A 14940-nucleotide genomic window follows, 5' to 3' on the forward strand; every position below is an offset into this window, starting at 1 on the left:
ATGCTTACTTTTTATACTGAGTGTGCACTGCTTTCATTGATAGTACACTGTCTTCCAGGAGATGCCAGAGCCCAGTCAGTGACCCAGCCTGACATCCACATCACTGTCTCTGAAGGAGCCTCACTGGAGTTGAGATGCAACTATTCATATGGGGCAACAGCCTATTTATTCTGGTATGTCCAGTCCCCCGGCCAAGGCCTCCAGCTGCTCCTCAGGTACTTTTCAGGAGACACTCTGGTTCAAGGCATTAAAGGCTTTGAGGCTGAATTTAAGAGGAGTCAATCTTCCTTCAACCTGAGGAAACCCTCTGTGCATTGGAGTGATGCTGCTGAGTATTTCTGTGCTGTGAGTGCCACAGTGCCTGGGTCTGCAGGGGGAGCTGAACGCAAACTGTCTATGCTAGAGGAGTTTTCAGAGACAAAATATCTCTTCTTGTGGCATTTTCAAAGATCTGTTGTTTTATGACGGTGAATGAGGCAAAGAGGGCTGAGCTGACTCAGGCATTTCTATATAATTCTGCAATTCGTGTTATGCTCCAAGTCTGATAAATTTTGCTTCAGAGGCTTTTTCTCATTGTAGAAACTACATAATGGGAAATACTATTCTAGACTGATGGAAGAGATAGTGTTCTTACAACAGGTACTCCATGACTTACCTTGATGTTGTCTGCATTAGCGTGCTGACTATGTGAGCTGTGACATGGCCTAGGAGAAACTTGGTTCTCGTTGATCATTTCATCTCTCATCTAATCTGGAAAACAAGATGATTTTCTCATGTTCTTACCTTGCAAATTTGTTTTCTTTTCAAGTTGGTCATTCATAGGCTTTTTTTTTAGAGTTTCTTTTTCTGCCTCTAACTGTGGTATATATGTGTCTAAATATTTGGTCTGAATTTATCCTTATTTAGAAAGAACTATGAGAAATTATTAGTCAATAATAAAAGAGTGATTAGAATTATAAGGGACTTGGAAAAGTGTTAGGTGATGTTGGTTCTGGCAACTATTTAAGAATAGTGCAGAAGAAAAATGAAGATGAAAAATTCACCCGTGTTTCTCCAAATAGTTTTTCACGGATAGAAAAGCAGTTTCCTATTCTTTTGGTGTCAGAAATGCTGCAAATCTGTATCAGAAATTTGTGGCTATAATCCCTTCATTTTTCTTCTAGCTACTGGCATTGGCATTTCTATTGATTGCTTTCACCCCATTGTTATATGATTTCAGCTACTGGAATATTAAAGATTGATTCTTATAACATTTTAATAATCAATCATGTGATAAGTTTAGCAATACCAAAATGTGCTGGAAACACTGATAAAAATTATGATCCATAGTAAAGGGTTACTGACCCAGAATAAATTTATGACTCTTTTTATGGTCTAGATTGGAAATAACTGTTTAAGAAGCTTTTATGCTTCTTGTTTGCTTGAAGCCTTGGAGGATAGCAAGTAGTCTGGAGAAAAAGGAGAAGGAGAAGGAAGGTTTCTAGCTTTTATTTGGCTGGCATTAGAGTGTATAAGAGGGTAAGTACATAGGAACCCTGAAATATAGAGAGAATAAGTGAATTGTGGCCTATGGTACACTTTAGCCAAATGGTGAACTAGCAGATCAGCAGCATTTTTTAGGACCTAGTGAGATGATTACATGTGACGGATGTTTCAATGATTCCTGGATGGATATAAGGAAGGTAAATGGAACACTAGAGATGTACAATTATGAATAAGAAATCTGCTCACGTAATGTCTCCTGCCTCAGCCCCTCCATTCTTTTCTATTTTTAAAGCACACTGTCTTCTATCTTTGATAAGATGGCTAACTTCAGACGGCTCACTGTTAGCAGCTCAGCCACATTGCCCAAAGGGAGTATTATGGGCATTTTGTGCAGAATCTCGAAGGAGGTAGAAATATAGAATTGTTTTGTTGTTGTATGTATTTCAAATGTGTGTAGAAAATTGCATATAGAAGTTGAGTAGTCCAAGTGGTGGATTGATTTATTGACTCTCAGCTTCAAATTCACCCCTTGCCTCTTCTGTGAATGTGGATCTGTACCCTTCAACCATGTTCCTTGCCAATTGCCACAGTGCTATACTTTGTCAGTAGAGGATCAGGAAGAAGAAGTTTTGCTTTTTGCTTTCTGTGTTCCCATGAGACAGGTTCCTGCAGTCTGGGAGGCTTCTCCAGTGTCCAGTTCTTGCAGTGCACCCACACCGGGTTCCTGCGCTGCATAGTGGCCAGCAGCGTCCTCCAGCACTTGCATTTTTGGGTGATACTGTAGAAGAGAGCCTGCAGTGAGACACCTCTCTTTGTCCATCTTTCCCCAGATTCAACCCTAGATTTGTGAACTGACACCCTAGATGATGGTTTTCTGGTAAGTACGAGAGGGTGGATTTCTCTATAGAAAGTTCACAGAACCACAGGGACTTCTTTGTCATCTAGTAAGCCACAGTTGCGCCTTTCCCAATAAGAGCTGGGTCTCAGCCCTGGGCTGTGGGGGTAGGGGGTCTCTTCTTGGGGTGTTATACCCAGCCCTAGGAGTAGAGACTGCACCTTATATCTGCTATTCCTACAGGAATAGGAATAGCAGTTTTCTTTTATTTGTATTACCTATTTCCTTGTTACTCTAACCCCTGTTAAAATTAATAATATTTTATATTAATATTAAACTTTTACTACAATTACAAAAAAGCATTTCCTGTTCAAATTATTATATGGTCTCTCTTTCCTTATTGGACCAGATTTATACATGGACCAAGGGTCTCAAGCCACTCCATCTACCCACTCACTCCTGCCTGACAAGTCAAGTTCCTTGTTTTATTTATTGCTCATGTGTTGTATTTATTTATGGTTTTATTATTTTACTTATTTATTGTTGATTATGAGAAACTTTATGCAATAAAGAATTACATTAAGAATTTGGAAATGTTATATTTTTATATTAATGAAATTAATTTTATTTTTCACATTTTGTGTGTGTTTGACACAAAATTTTATTTTAGCATTGAAGCAAATTGTAATCCCTTTTAAATGTATTTTAACTTCTGACATAAATAGTCTTGCATTCACCAATGAGACAGTGTCTGAAGATGTTAAATTCCAAGTCATTTTTCATTCATCCGACTCTCTTTATTATCCTTATTTTTGATTTCTTTAAAATGAAGGGGAAAGACCATGATAATTTTAAAACAATCTGAAGCTAGAATATTTCTATCATCCAGGAAGTTTTTGAGTGTACCTTTCTAGTCAACCCACCTTCTTGAGGCAACAGATATACTTTAACAATTTTAGAGCTTCAAATCAATGGGATTATTAGGTAGGTACTCTCTTGTGCCTGGTTTCTTTCACTCATCATGTTCTGGAGGTTAATCCATGTTCATTACTGTGATTGTTGAGAAGTTTCCTATTATATGAATAAAGCACAATTTATTTATTCATTCTCTGTGCACGCGATTGGCTGATTACAGAATCTTTTAGGGATTAAAGCCTTGTTTCCTTCCTTTTTTTTTTTTTAAATTAGATTCAGAGGTTACATGAGCAAGTTTGTTACATGCGTACATTGCGTGATGCTGAGGTTTGGGCTTCTAATGATTTGTAGTGAACATAGTACCCTCTAGAGAGTTTTTCAACACTTCCCTTTTCTCTCTTTCCCCACATTTGGAATCCCCAGTGGTTATTGTTCTCATCTTTGTGTCCATGTGTACTCAATGTTTAATTCGCCCTTATAAGTGAGAACATTTGGCTTTCTGTTTCTATGTTAATTCACTTAGGATAATGGCCTCCAGCTTCATCCATGTTGCTGCAAAGGACATGATCTCATTCTTTTTATGGCTGTGTAGTATTCCGTGGTGTACATTTTCTTCATCCAGACTGGTGGGAATTTGGTAGCATTCTTTTTTTTTTTTTTTTTTTTTTTGAGACGGAGTTTCGCTCTTGTTACCCAGGCTGGAGTGCAATGGCGTGATCTCCGCTCACCGCAACCTCCGCCTCCTGGGTTCAGGCAATTCTCCTGCCTCAGCATCCTGAGTAGCTGGGATTACAGACCCGCGCCACCATGCCCAGCTAATTTTTTGTATTCTTAGTAGAGACAGGGTTTCACCATGTTGATCAGGATAGTCTGGATCTCTTGACCTCGTTAAGGGTGCAAGGTACAGGCTGTTCTAGATTTTTATATGCTGTTCATCTAAGAGTAGCGTTAAAGTTCTATAGTTCAAATCTGTATCTTAAATGCTTTTATTTAAAAACCCATTTCTAAAATTAATTATGCTATTTAACCTGCCACTAACTTTTCTAACAAAAGCCCAATATTTGATATTTCCTGTGCTACTTATAAAAGCTTCAGGTGTCATTCAAGCTGTGGGTAACTGAACTGTAATTTTCTCTGTTGTGATCTTACATATTAATAACAATGTAGCTGACCGCCTTGGAGTTTGCTTTCTTGACTAAGTCAGTTGACTCTTTAGCGTTGAGAATTAAGTTAACTAGTTCACTTTTGATATTCTGTGGTTTCTGTTGACAAGATTTCATGTAATTATATATTCTAGCACTTTGGTGTAAATACAGTTACTTGGTAACTGATATATAGATATTATGAACAATATTTAGGTAGTTGTTCCTGCAAATCCTGAAGATCTGTAAGTCATCTAAGTATAATCCTTGCTCAACAGTCATTCCAGAGAACTTATTTAATATTTAGAGACATTTTGCTATATACAGTACATATTAAAATATTTTAAAGCTTATTGGGTAACTTATGAAGAAAATTTTCACTGTTATTTAATATGAAATATGCAGCACATCCAATACAAATTTCCAATTGTTTAAGCACATTAACAAAGTTGTCAAGATAATTAGACCCCTATCCAGAATTCTTATGGGGGTATCTAAGATAAGGGAGCACTTTTGTTTAAGAAACAAATGCACCAAAACATGAGCATAAAAGGTAGAATGTTAAGATACTGAAGTAATTTTATATGTATATTTATGACTTCAAATTGCTCTGCATATGTTTCATATAACTGAATATTAAAAGTTTGCCTTGATATTAATTTTCTAGAGCTGCTGTGACAAATACCACAGACGGGATGGCATAAACAACAGAATCTGTTTTCTCTCAATTCTGGTGGTAGAAATCCAAGATCAAGGTGTTGGCAGGGTGAGTTGTTTTTGAGGCTTGCAGGTGGTTGCCTTCTCACTGTGCCCTCAGGTGGTCTCTCCTCTCATGGTGCACATATCTGTGTCCAGATTTTGTTTCTTATAAGAACACCAATTATATTGAATTAGAACCCAGCTATGTGGTCTCATTTTACCTGGTTAAAAATGTTTTCAAACACAGTTTCATTCTGATGTACTGGGGATAAACATGTAAATTTTACATCAACATGTAAATTTTGGCTGAGTCACAGTTTAGTCCATAGCAACCCTCTAGGGAAGTAAATGTTAAATTCATAAAGAAGATAATTAAAGCCTCTCTTGACACAACACTTTTCTAATTGCTTGTGCACACGATGATCATACATAATTTTGATAATGACATTTCCCTGCTTTCTTTTGTGTGTCTAGAGCAAACAGAAATGTGCAATAACAGATACAGGTAGTTCCTAAATATTTTACATTGTAAAAGGAAGTAGAGAGACCAATGATAAAAATGTAAAAGCTATTATTTGGACTTGCCTTCTTTCTCACTGCTTCATTAGGATATGGAATTTTCTCACGTTTAGGTTTGTCTGTCCTTTTCTGCAGCTAAATCTTAATTTCGTTTTGGTTTTTCATCTCAGTTTTCCTTTCTTTCTCTACTCTCTTTTCTCTCTGAATGTTGAATTTTTTAAGCTTTTTTCCCCCTCTCTATTGTCTTACATTTCAACTTTGCCAGAGCTAATCTAGCTAACTTGCTACTCTTGTCTTGCACTGCTCCTTTACTACCTAATCAGCAGAACTGACATTAAAAAAAGAAAAGAATTGACATTCTTTGGGAAGTTGTTTATGGCAGGTGCAGTGGGTTAAGTGGATGAGGGAGGGGGCTACAGTCCTTGAACACAGGGGCAGCAGGAAGAATTTTATCCTATATGTTCAGCTTTCTTGGGGGTTGTTGTCTGTGTTTTCAAGCAGCATGTAGCAAGATTTTTAATTTTGTTTGAGTCATAGTCTTTGATAAAAATGTGTTGATTACTAATATGTTTGGATTCATTTTTAACATTTTGGCTTTGCTCAGCATGCTCTTGATCTGTTCTTTCCTTTTTTTAGTCTGTCTTCTGTTGCATTGATAAAATTTTCTTTTCTTTTTCTATTGTTTTAAAGTGTGAATTGTATTTTTGTTCCTAAAAGTATCCTTAAATTATATATACATGTATACACATATGTGGTTTTTAAATGCCCAATGTTATTTTTTTCTTTGCCTGAAGTTATTTTATAACATTTTCTTCCTTGTATGCCCCCTTCCTTCTTCTTGGGTGTGTTTTTTCTCCTTTTGACTTACTATCTTTAGAATTACTTCTGTAGCTGATTGGAAGAAACTACACACCAGCTGTATATATCAAGAGGGTAATTTTAGAGTTGATCAAATTACCCAATAAATTATAGCTCCAATGCACACTAAGAAAAGTAATAAAAAAGAAAACCATTCAACACAATAATTGGAACATTAATTCATTCCTTTCTTCCTCAGAGGCTTTGCCTGATCTTCCCTCTGCCTGGAGTGCTTTTCACTACTGGCCACATTGATGGTTCTTTCACTAGTCTGTACACCTGGAGCAAGCACATGTGAATAAAAAGAGGGATTCTTTAGAAGCTTTATTGGCATTTTATATTTTATGGTAACAAAATAACATCTTAGGAGAGAGGCTGTATAAACTGAAGTATATCCCTAATATGATGCGTATAGCAGAGGGATCCCTATGTGTTAATACAATAACAGCTAAAGATTTATTTTTGAGTTTATAAAGTGAGTTACAAAAAGGTATGCACAAGATGTATCACTTCTATTACATTTTAAAACTATAAATGAAACACTATATATTTCAGCGGTTTCATATATTTTGTATATGTACGCAAATAGCATCAACTTCAAATTGATTAGATGAAAGAATGCAGATAATAAGGAATGGAAGCACTAGAACTGGAAGTCGTGGTCAGAGGAGATTTTAGTCTATCTGGAATGCTGTATTACTTTAAATAATTTCATATATTTGTGAATTCTTCCTAGTATTAAACCAATAAAAAGTCATAAAAGCCATCACAAATATTTATCCACATTCTTTTCTATTCTTCTCATAGGAAAAAGGAAAAAAAAGAAAATGATCACCGTCTTCATTAGGTTTTGTTCAACCTTCCTAAGTATGTTTCCTGCCCCTGGGATCATGTAGCTTGTAGTTTACACTCCTCTTAGGGTCCTACTATGTGATTTATATTATAGATATGTATTTTTGTCCACTCCAGTAGACTATAAACTAATGTCACATATGCTTTTAAGTATCCTTAAAACCTAATCAATAATTCACTTGTAGTAAAACTTCAATATGTGTTTTGGGCTTATTTTGAACTAATAGAAGGAATTAAGTGAAGAGTACAAGATGACAATTGCCAAATTGAGATATTAATTTCCAAGAAATGACATTTTTAAAGTGGCAGTTGGTTCAATCTTAACCTCCATTTAATCTAGGCAGTTATATGGTTTTCTGGCCATCTCGGTTTTCTTCATAGGAAACATGAAGTGAATGGGGCTGGGTGTGTGACTACTGAAGAGTCAATTGGTCCAAAACGGTCTTCGTTGATGATTTCAGTCCACTAGGGGGCCCCTCTAAGATTTCCAGAAATGAAGACTTTTTCTGATGGTCCCAAAGGGTGGAACCGAGGATATAAGAGGGGCTGTGTGTCAGTCAAATCACAGATAACAAGTGACTGCAGTGGGGTGGGGGACAGTGTGTGTGTAAAGTTCACCTTAGGTTTTCAGCTCTGACATTCTATATAAAATCTCAGAAAGCTGGAGTTCATAGGTCTATAAATCTATTGTGAGAATGATTCTCTAAGCAGAGGTGAGGGATTTAGAGTTTTACTGGGAATCGAGAGAATGGACACTCAATAGAAAACATCTCTATTATATATTTTCGGTTTTAAAATTTTTATGACTAAAATTTCTGAAATTCAGTGACATGGAAATTATTCCAAAATACCCCTGATATCTGATTTCTTTCATATATCTTCTCCAAGACTAAAAGGACAAGAAAGAGGGGAATAGGAAGAAAATAAAGACCCAAACCAGACAGAGAATAGAGGCAATATTTAATTGACCATAAATATGTGTCTGATGGTAACAGCTGTGTGGGCCTGCAGGGTGTGTGGGGAAAGGGCTGGACAGAGTGGGAGAGGTAGAAATGAAGTCAGGGTGGATATCATACACACATCCTATTTTTCTGTTAACCAACCAAACTCTAGTTGGAAACATTTTCTAGGCAGACAATCTCCTGATTTCAAGAAATTGTATTTATTTCTAAATTCACAATACATGCTATCAAAAAGTTTTCCTTTATTAAAATTTTCATATAATTGAATTCTGCAATTTTCTATCAAGCTATGTAATATGGGCTTCCCATGATTCTTCAAGGCTCTACTTCCCCCAGCTGAGACATGAATTCCTCGGAGGTGTATCATCCTCTTTCTTCACACACGATCCTACAAATTTCTCTCATATAATGTACTTTAAGGGGGGGAAAATTGTATCTTCACACATTGGAAATAATGCTTTTTCCTCCCTTGCACTATTCACATCCACAATTTTGGAGAGATTACTGTGCAGTCTCAAGGGTCACTGCTGTTGGAGTTTCCTGTTCAGATGAATGACAGAACTCAGGTGTGATTGGTGCTCAGGGAGTCTGTGCAAAACATTGACTGGATAACAAGTTTGTTTGGATGCAAGACTTGACCCCATTCCAGAGCAGGGGTGAAGGCACCCCAGCAACCAGGCAAGGAGCCATAGAGAGGAGACTGGGAGCTCTGCTGGGCCTTTTGTGGATCCTGGTTTGCTGTGAGTCGGACCGTCCTAGATGAGGGCTGTGGGCAGTTCCTCTGCCGACAGGGAAAGGGAGGGAAGGAAAAGCTGACACAAAGCTCCTGGACTGTCCTACATCCTTGTGAGTGTTTCTAGGGACATTTCACAGGTTCAGAAACTGCATCAGTGATTCCCTACTGACACAATACATATTTGCGTTTCTCTTTCCAAGCAGGAGTGAGGGGGGTGAAAGTGGAGCAGAGTCCTTCAGCCCCAAGTTTCCAGGAAAGAACCAGCTCAACTTTGAGGTGCAGTTTTTCTACCTCTGTGAACAACGTGCAGTGGTTCCGACAGAGACTTGGGGTGGCCTCATCAATCTGTTTTTCATGGCTTCAGGGATGAAGCACAGTGGGAGGTTATGGCCAAAAAGGAATTCTAAGGAGCTCTATAGTACCCTACACATCATAGCCTCCTAACTGAAAGACTCAGGCACATACTTCTGTGCAGTGGAGGCACAGTTCTCCCAGGAAATCTGCAGCCTGGACCCAAATTGCAGCTGGGCCTGCAGCCCCAACCCTTTCCATGAGAGAGACATGTTGCCCCCACAGTATCATTTGCACAGTTTTGAGTTTTCTGATTGATGTTGCACTTTTATCTCTGCTAAAATTAGACATTTCAGGATTGTCATTTAACTTTTTTTCTACCCTTTTACTCTCAGAAATCTCTTTGGAGGAAAAAGCTTTGATATGAAACCATTGGAGCAACTTATAAAGATATGAGGACCCAATGTACTGTTAAAACAGATCCTCTAGCAGAGACCATATAAATTACTGCAATAAAAAAGTTTTGAAAAAATATATACTGGTCAACAAATAGAAAAGAGGTGACTCAGTGTTTCATCTAAATGCAGATTTTTCACTTTTCTAGTAAAAGAGAAGAGAGTATGTATGATGTATGTTACATATATTTGTTAATATTGGTATTCATATTTTTCACTTCTGGAACCAATAAAAGATAAAATTTTAAAGCATGTAATGTCATTGTCAGACATTCTCTGAATTTGCATATGTTATCTAGGTGCTGACAATACCTCTTCACTTTACACATGAGTAAACTGAGGATTATAGGGCACACATGTCTTGCCTGAGCTCGTATGGTTACTAAACTAGCAATGAAGCTGGGCTGGGATTCCCACTCTCCATGTCTGACAGCAGATTGTGTACTCTAAGCTACACACTACAGAAGACTCTTTAAAATCACAAAATAAAAGTTATTTCAACAGATAAATTTGTGCAATGTCCTCACACACATCACTGGCAAATATTTCCGTTTGGATAATATCTAAATTGCACCTAGTAAGAAAGAGTTCATTAAACCTTTCATTTTGTTACATTAAAATCCATTTGTCTTGCATTACGCATGATTTTGTGACATCATTCAAGGTCTGGAAAAGAGAGCAGAAATTTCTAGGGTTGCCCCCCCACAAAACTTACCTGCTGTAGCCACAGTTTAAGACTTCTGAGAAGCAAACCCAAAGTTTAAACCTAAATGTGGATCAGTTGCAACACATGTAGAATTTCAACCTTACAATGTCTGTTATTTGGATGTAAGTGAATGGAATAGGAAGGATTGGGTCTCTGAGAACTAAGATGAAGACAAGCTGGCAGACTCTGGTGAAGCTGGGAACAGCTTCCTGGGTATGTGACCTGTGCAACCTACAGGACCCCAGTTAATGCACTATCACTGCCTTGACATTTTCAATAGTTTTGTTTTTAAACTTGTGTGAGTAAGAGCATGTGGGTGAGCAGAGGAGATACACAGGGCAGCAGAACACAGGACAGAAACATATGCAGGTTCAGGTTCATGGGCACAGTGGGCAGCGTGTGAGCTGAGCAGCTGGATGGGCTATTTGGAATGCATGAGCGCACAGGGCTCTCTGGTGTTCGGCTATCCAAAGTGAGTGACAGTAAACTTTTCAGTAAATTATTACATAATAAAAGCATACACATGGACAGGCGATAAGGTATATTGGAGAGTTATCAGAATCCTTAAAAAAGTTTAGAGACTGGTTTTGAAAGTTGATAAAAACATTACAAGTTGAATATCTGCAGGTTTAGAAATAGAAATTACATGTAAGGATAGCAGCTTAATGGAAAAAGCAGCATTTTCTTACTTTTCCAAGCTATCTTTTTTTCTTAACATCTTTTTCCCACTTTTATTTTAGAATTGGGGGTTCATTTGTAGATTTGCTATAATGGTATATTATGTGATGCTCAAGTTTGGAGTTAGAATGAATCCATTACCCAGGTGGTGAACAAAGGACTGAAAAGGTGATTTTTTTCAACCCTTAATCCCCTCCCTCTGTCCCTTCTCTTGTATTCCCTAGGGTCTATTGGTCTCAGTTTTAAGACCATGTATGTCTAATGTTTAGCTCCTACTTATAAGTGAGAACATGTCATATTTGGCTTTATGTTTCTGGGCTAGTCCACTTAGGATAATGGTTTCCAGCCACATTCATGGCTGCATAGTATTCCAGGTGTATATGTACCATGTTTTCCTTATCAAATCCACTGTTGATGGGCACCTGGGTTAATTCCATGCCTTTGCTATTGTGAATAGTGCTGCGATGAACAGATGGGTACCTATGTGTTTTGGTAGGATGACTTATTTTCCTTTGGGTGTATACCCAGTAGTGGGATTGCTGGGTGGAATGGTAGTTGAACTCTCAGTTCTTTGAGAAATCTCCAAACTGCTCTCTACAGTTGCTGAACTGGTTTACATTCCCACCAACAGTGTGTGAGTATTGACTTTTCTTCACAGCTTCATCAACATCTCCTATTTTTTGGCTTTTTAACAGAAGTGAAACATGGTGGTTTTAGTTTGCATTTTTCTGATGATTAGTGATGAACATTTTTTTCATGTTTGTTGGCCTCTTGTATTTTTTTTTGAGAAGTGTCTGAAGAACATTATTTTCATGTGAAGTTTTGAACAGCCATGTTTTAACATAGAGGATAATTTTGAAATTAATTTTTTAATAATTGAAGATACAGTGATAAAATGAATAAACAAGCATTGTGAATTATACCTATATCATTAAGCCACTTCCAGTTTCTTACACAACTTCTACAAGTTACTACAAATTTCAGAGGAAACATTAAAATAGCACTGTATAAATTTACATTGAAAACTGAGTTCAGATGTACATAAAACTGATTTGTGGTAAGAAATAAATTGTTTTAGGAAAATTGTTTCACAGGAACCATCAACCATTAATTTACTAAAATTTATATTTCAATTAATCCATTAAATAATTATGGTAATGTTGTCACAGTATATAAAATACTCTTAAGAGGTCCAGTGTCAGTTGCGTCAGCAGAAATATCCTTCTAGCAGTTAGAAATGAAAAATTCTAGTTAAGATCTTGCATTTAATAAGAGCACTTGACATTGCTTTCATTTATATGCTTGAAAATGAAGTTGCTCCAGGCATGAATTTTGTTAACCTCATAAATTAATTTGCAGAAAATTGAGCCATAAAATTTTATTAATTAAGATACTATACTAAAGTATTATATTAATTTATGACACCAAAATTTTAAACCAATTTTATGTTTTTCTTAAATATCATTATAACCCTATTGTGTTTTATAAGTAATAAAATATTTTAAGAAAAAACCTTGACATTTTATTTCCTAATGGCACATTTTTTCCTGTCTTTTGAATAAGAAATCCTAAATTTTCATTTTGCACTGAGTCCCACAAATTGTACAGCCGGCCCAGCTGGAAATCTTGAATTCCCAAGCTAAATTTTGAAGGAAAGATTTTGAAGCCAGAAAGCAATCAGGGTGTTTGAGAAAGTGCCTTTTGCTTTACATATTAGTAAACTCCTATACTTCTTCCATGTTCTCCAAGTTGCTGAGGAGTGTGTGTGTGTGTGTGTGTGTGTGTGTATGTTTCCTTCAAGACAGATATGATACATTATAAAGATAAGAAATAGATCTCCAGAAGGGAGAATCCTGCCTCCTTATAGCTCAGCCATTGTGTCCACTCTCATATCACTGCTTGTGATGGTCTTTGTACTTAGAGAGTCAAGTCTCATTTTATTTCATTTTACTATGGATTTAGGCTCCCCTTAATCTATCTAGCACTAATGTTATAGGAAGAATGAAAATTCACATAGAAACTTATCTGAAGGATGCTGTCTTTGTTTCTAAAGGGGCCAAGGATTGATAAGGGTAACCTCAGACCCATTGCATTGTGTATAGATGTGAAAATGCTTTTGGGGTTCCATGATGCAAGACAATTTCTCCATGCATTACCATACTTTACACTGCACACAACTGATCCTCATTAAATATTTGCTCTGTTAAATAGAATAAAATAATTTTGCAGCTGGAAAAGCACTTAGAAATCCTCTAGTCCAATTTCATTTTTATAAAGACAGAAACTGTATTCAAGATACTAGTATAAAACCTTTAGACAGTAAATGAGCCAGGAATAGAAAGAAACTGTATTTCCTCCCTTCCCTCTTAGCATTGCTTCCCCTGCCTCCTTCCTGCAGGACCATATTGCCCAGCAAAGAGAAACTGATGAAAATATAGCCACTTTGATCTCTGCAGTTTGGGTCTGGGAAAGATTTGGTCCAATCAGTTTGACCATGAGAATGGAGAGTTCCAATTTGTGTAAACATTTGCCACTTTGGGCAAGAAGATACTCAGGCTGAACCACTGTTGTTCTACTAGCAGGTCAGTCCATGAATCACTGGCTTCCGTAGGAGTGAGCCGAAAGTGACAGTGCCATCCTCAACTCCTGGATGCATTTCTAAGAATTTTCCTAAAAACAGCAAGGTACATACCTTATGCTGGGTGGATATTCTTTGAAAGAAGACTGTGAACATAATAAGCATCATTTTACATTGTTTAGAAATATTCACTAAATTGGGAAGCTAAGGGGAACGTAGCCCTTCTGTAGCTGACAGTTCATGAAAGTGCTGGAAAAACTTTTCTGGGCCAACACTTTGATAATGAGTCTACGAAATTCAATGAAATAATCACCAGGCTGGGAATTTTGTCCAGGGCATGGCTGTACCCAGATACAGTTAATATACAAATGCTGTGCTCCATATGAGTGGTCATATTCAGACCATTACATTCAGTTCTGAATGCCATAACTCAAAAGGACAAATATTAACCTATGTGTCTGTCCCCAAAAAGAAAGTAATTTGCTCAATGAAGGATTTCATAATTGTATTGTATGAGGAATGGGTGAGATAACTGAAGATCCTTAGAGTGGAGAAATTTCCCATATGGAAAAACGCATTTCATATGTACAAACATATTTATGTATTGAGTTGAGATTCCTAATTACAGCTGTCTGTAACTATTTGAAGGTGTGAGATGTAAATAAATTATTAGATTTAGCCTCTATGACTCCAGGGGACTAGTGAGTACAAATCACAGGAAAGGGGCTTCTGTCCTGGAGATGAGATAGTCTTGGTTTCCTAGGTACCATTTCGCATGATCAGTATTTTACTGTCAGTTTTCTGTTTGTACACAGGAAATATTTAGGCTTCCATTAATTTATTCTTACAGAAGTAATTGGAAAATATCAAAAATTAAAGTAGATGAGAAAGATTTTTTGGCAGAAAGAAAAAAACCAGGAAACATCCAGGACTGAAGGACTTTCTCAATATCTTGGAGAAAAACATTATGGTGGGGTTTGGGAGAAAAATGATAAATATGGAATCTGTACCAGCAATGGCTGAGGCAACAGCAGTTCAGACCAGAAGAGTTGGCCCATACTTTAGAGGAAATTCCACTAAGGATATGAGGCAGTCCCTGTATTTAAGGACATACCATATTGATATCATCCATTTTGTTATCAAAAAATAAAATCATCTTAATAATAAAGTTACATATGGTTACCTTTTTTGAATCTGCAGCCTGATATTTTCTGAAAATTTCTTCTTGT

At 36.9% G+C, this 14940-nt stretch overlaps 1 long non-coding RNA gene across 1 annotated transcript; it reads left to right on the forward strand.

Annotated features, from left to right (window-relative positions):
- The first annotated feature begins 2314 nt into the window (after positions 1 to 2314).
- Positions 2315 to 12219, forward strand: LOC118144891 (uncharacterized). The gene is made up of 3 exons (XR_004729755.3): positions 2315 to 2362; positions 5045 to 5143; positions 7261 to 12219. It is a non-coding gene; the product is annotated as an uncharacterized LOC118144891 (long non-coding RNA).
- The last annotated feature ends 2721 nt before the right edge of the window (positions 12220 to 14940 follow it).

Source organism: Callithrix jacchus, chromosome 8 (genome assembly GCF_049354715.1).
Source record: "Callithrix jacchus isolate 240 chromosome 8, calJac240_pri, whole genome shotgun sequence".
In the NCBI taxonomy this organism is placed as follows: Eukaryota; Metazoa; Chordata; class Mammalia; order Primates; family Cebidae; genus Callithrix; species Callithrix jacchus.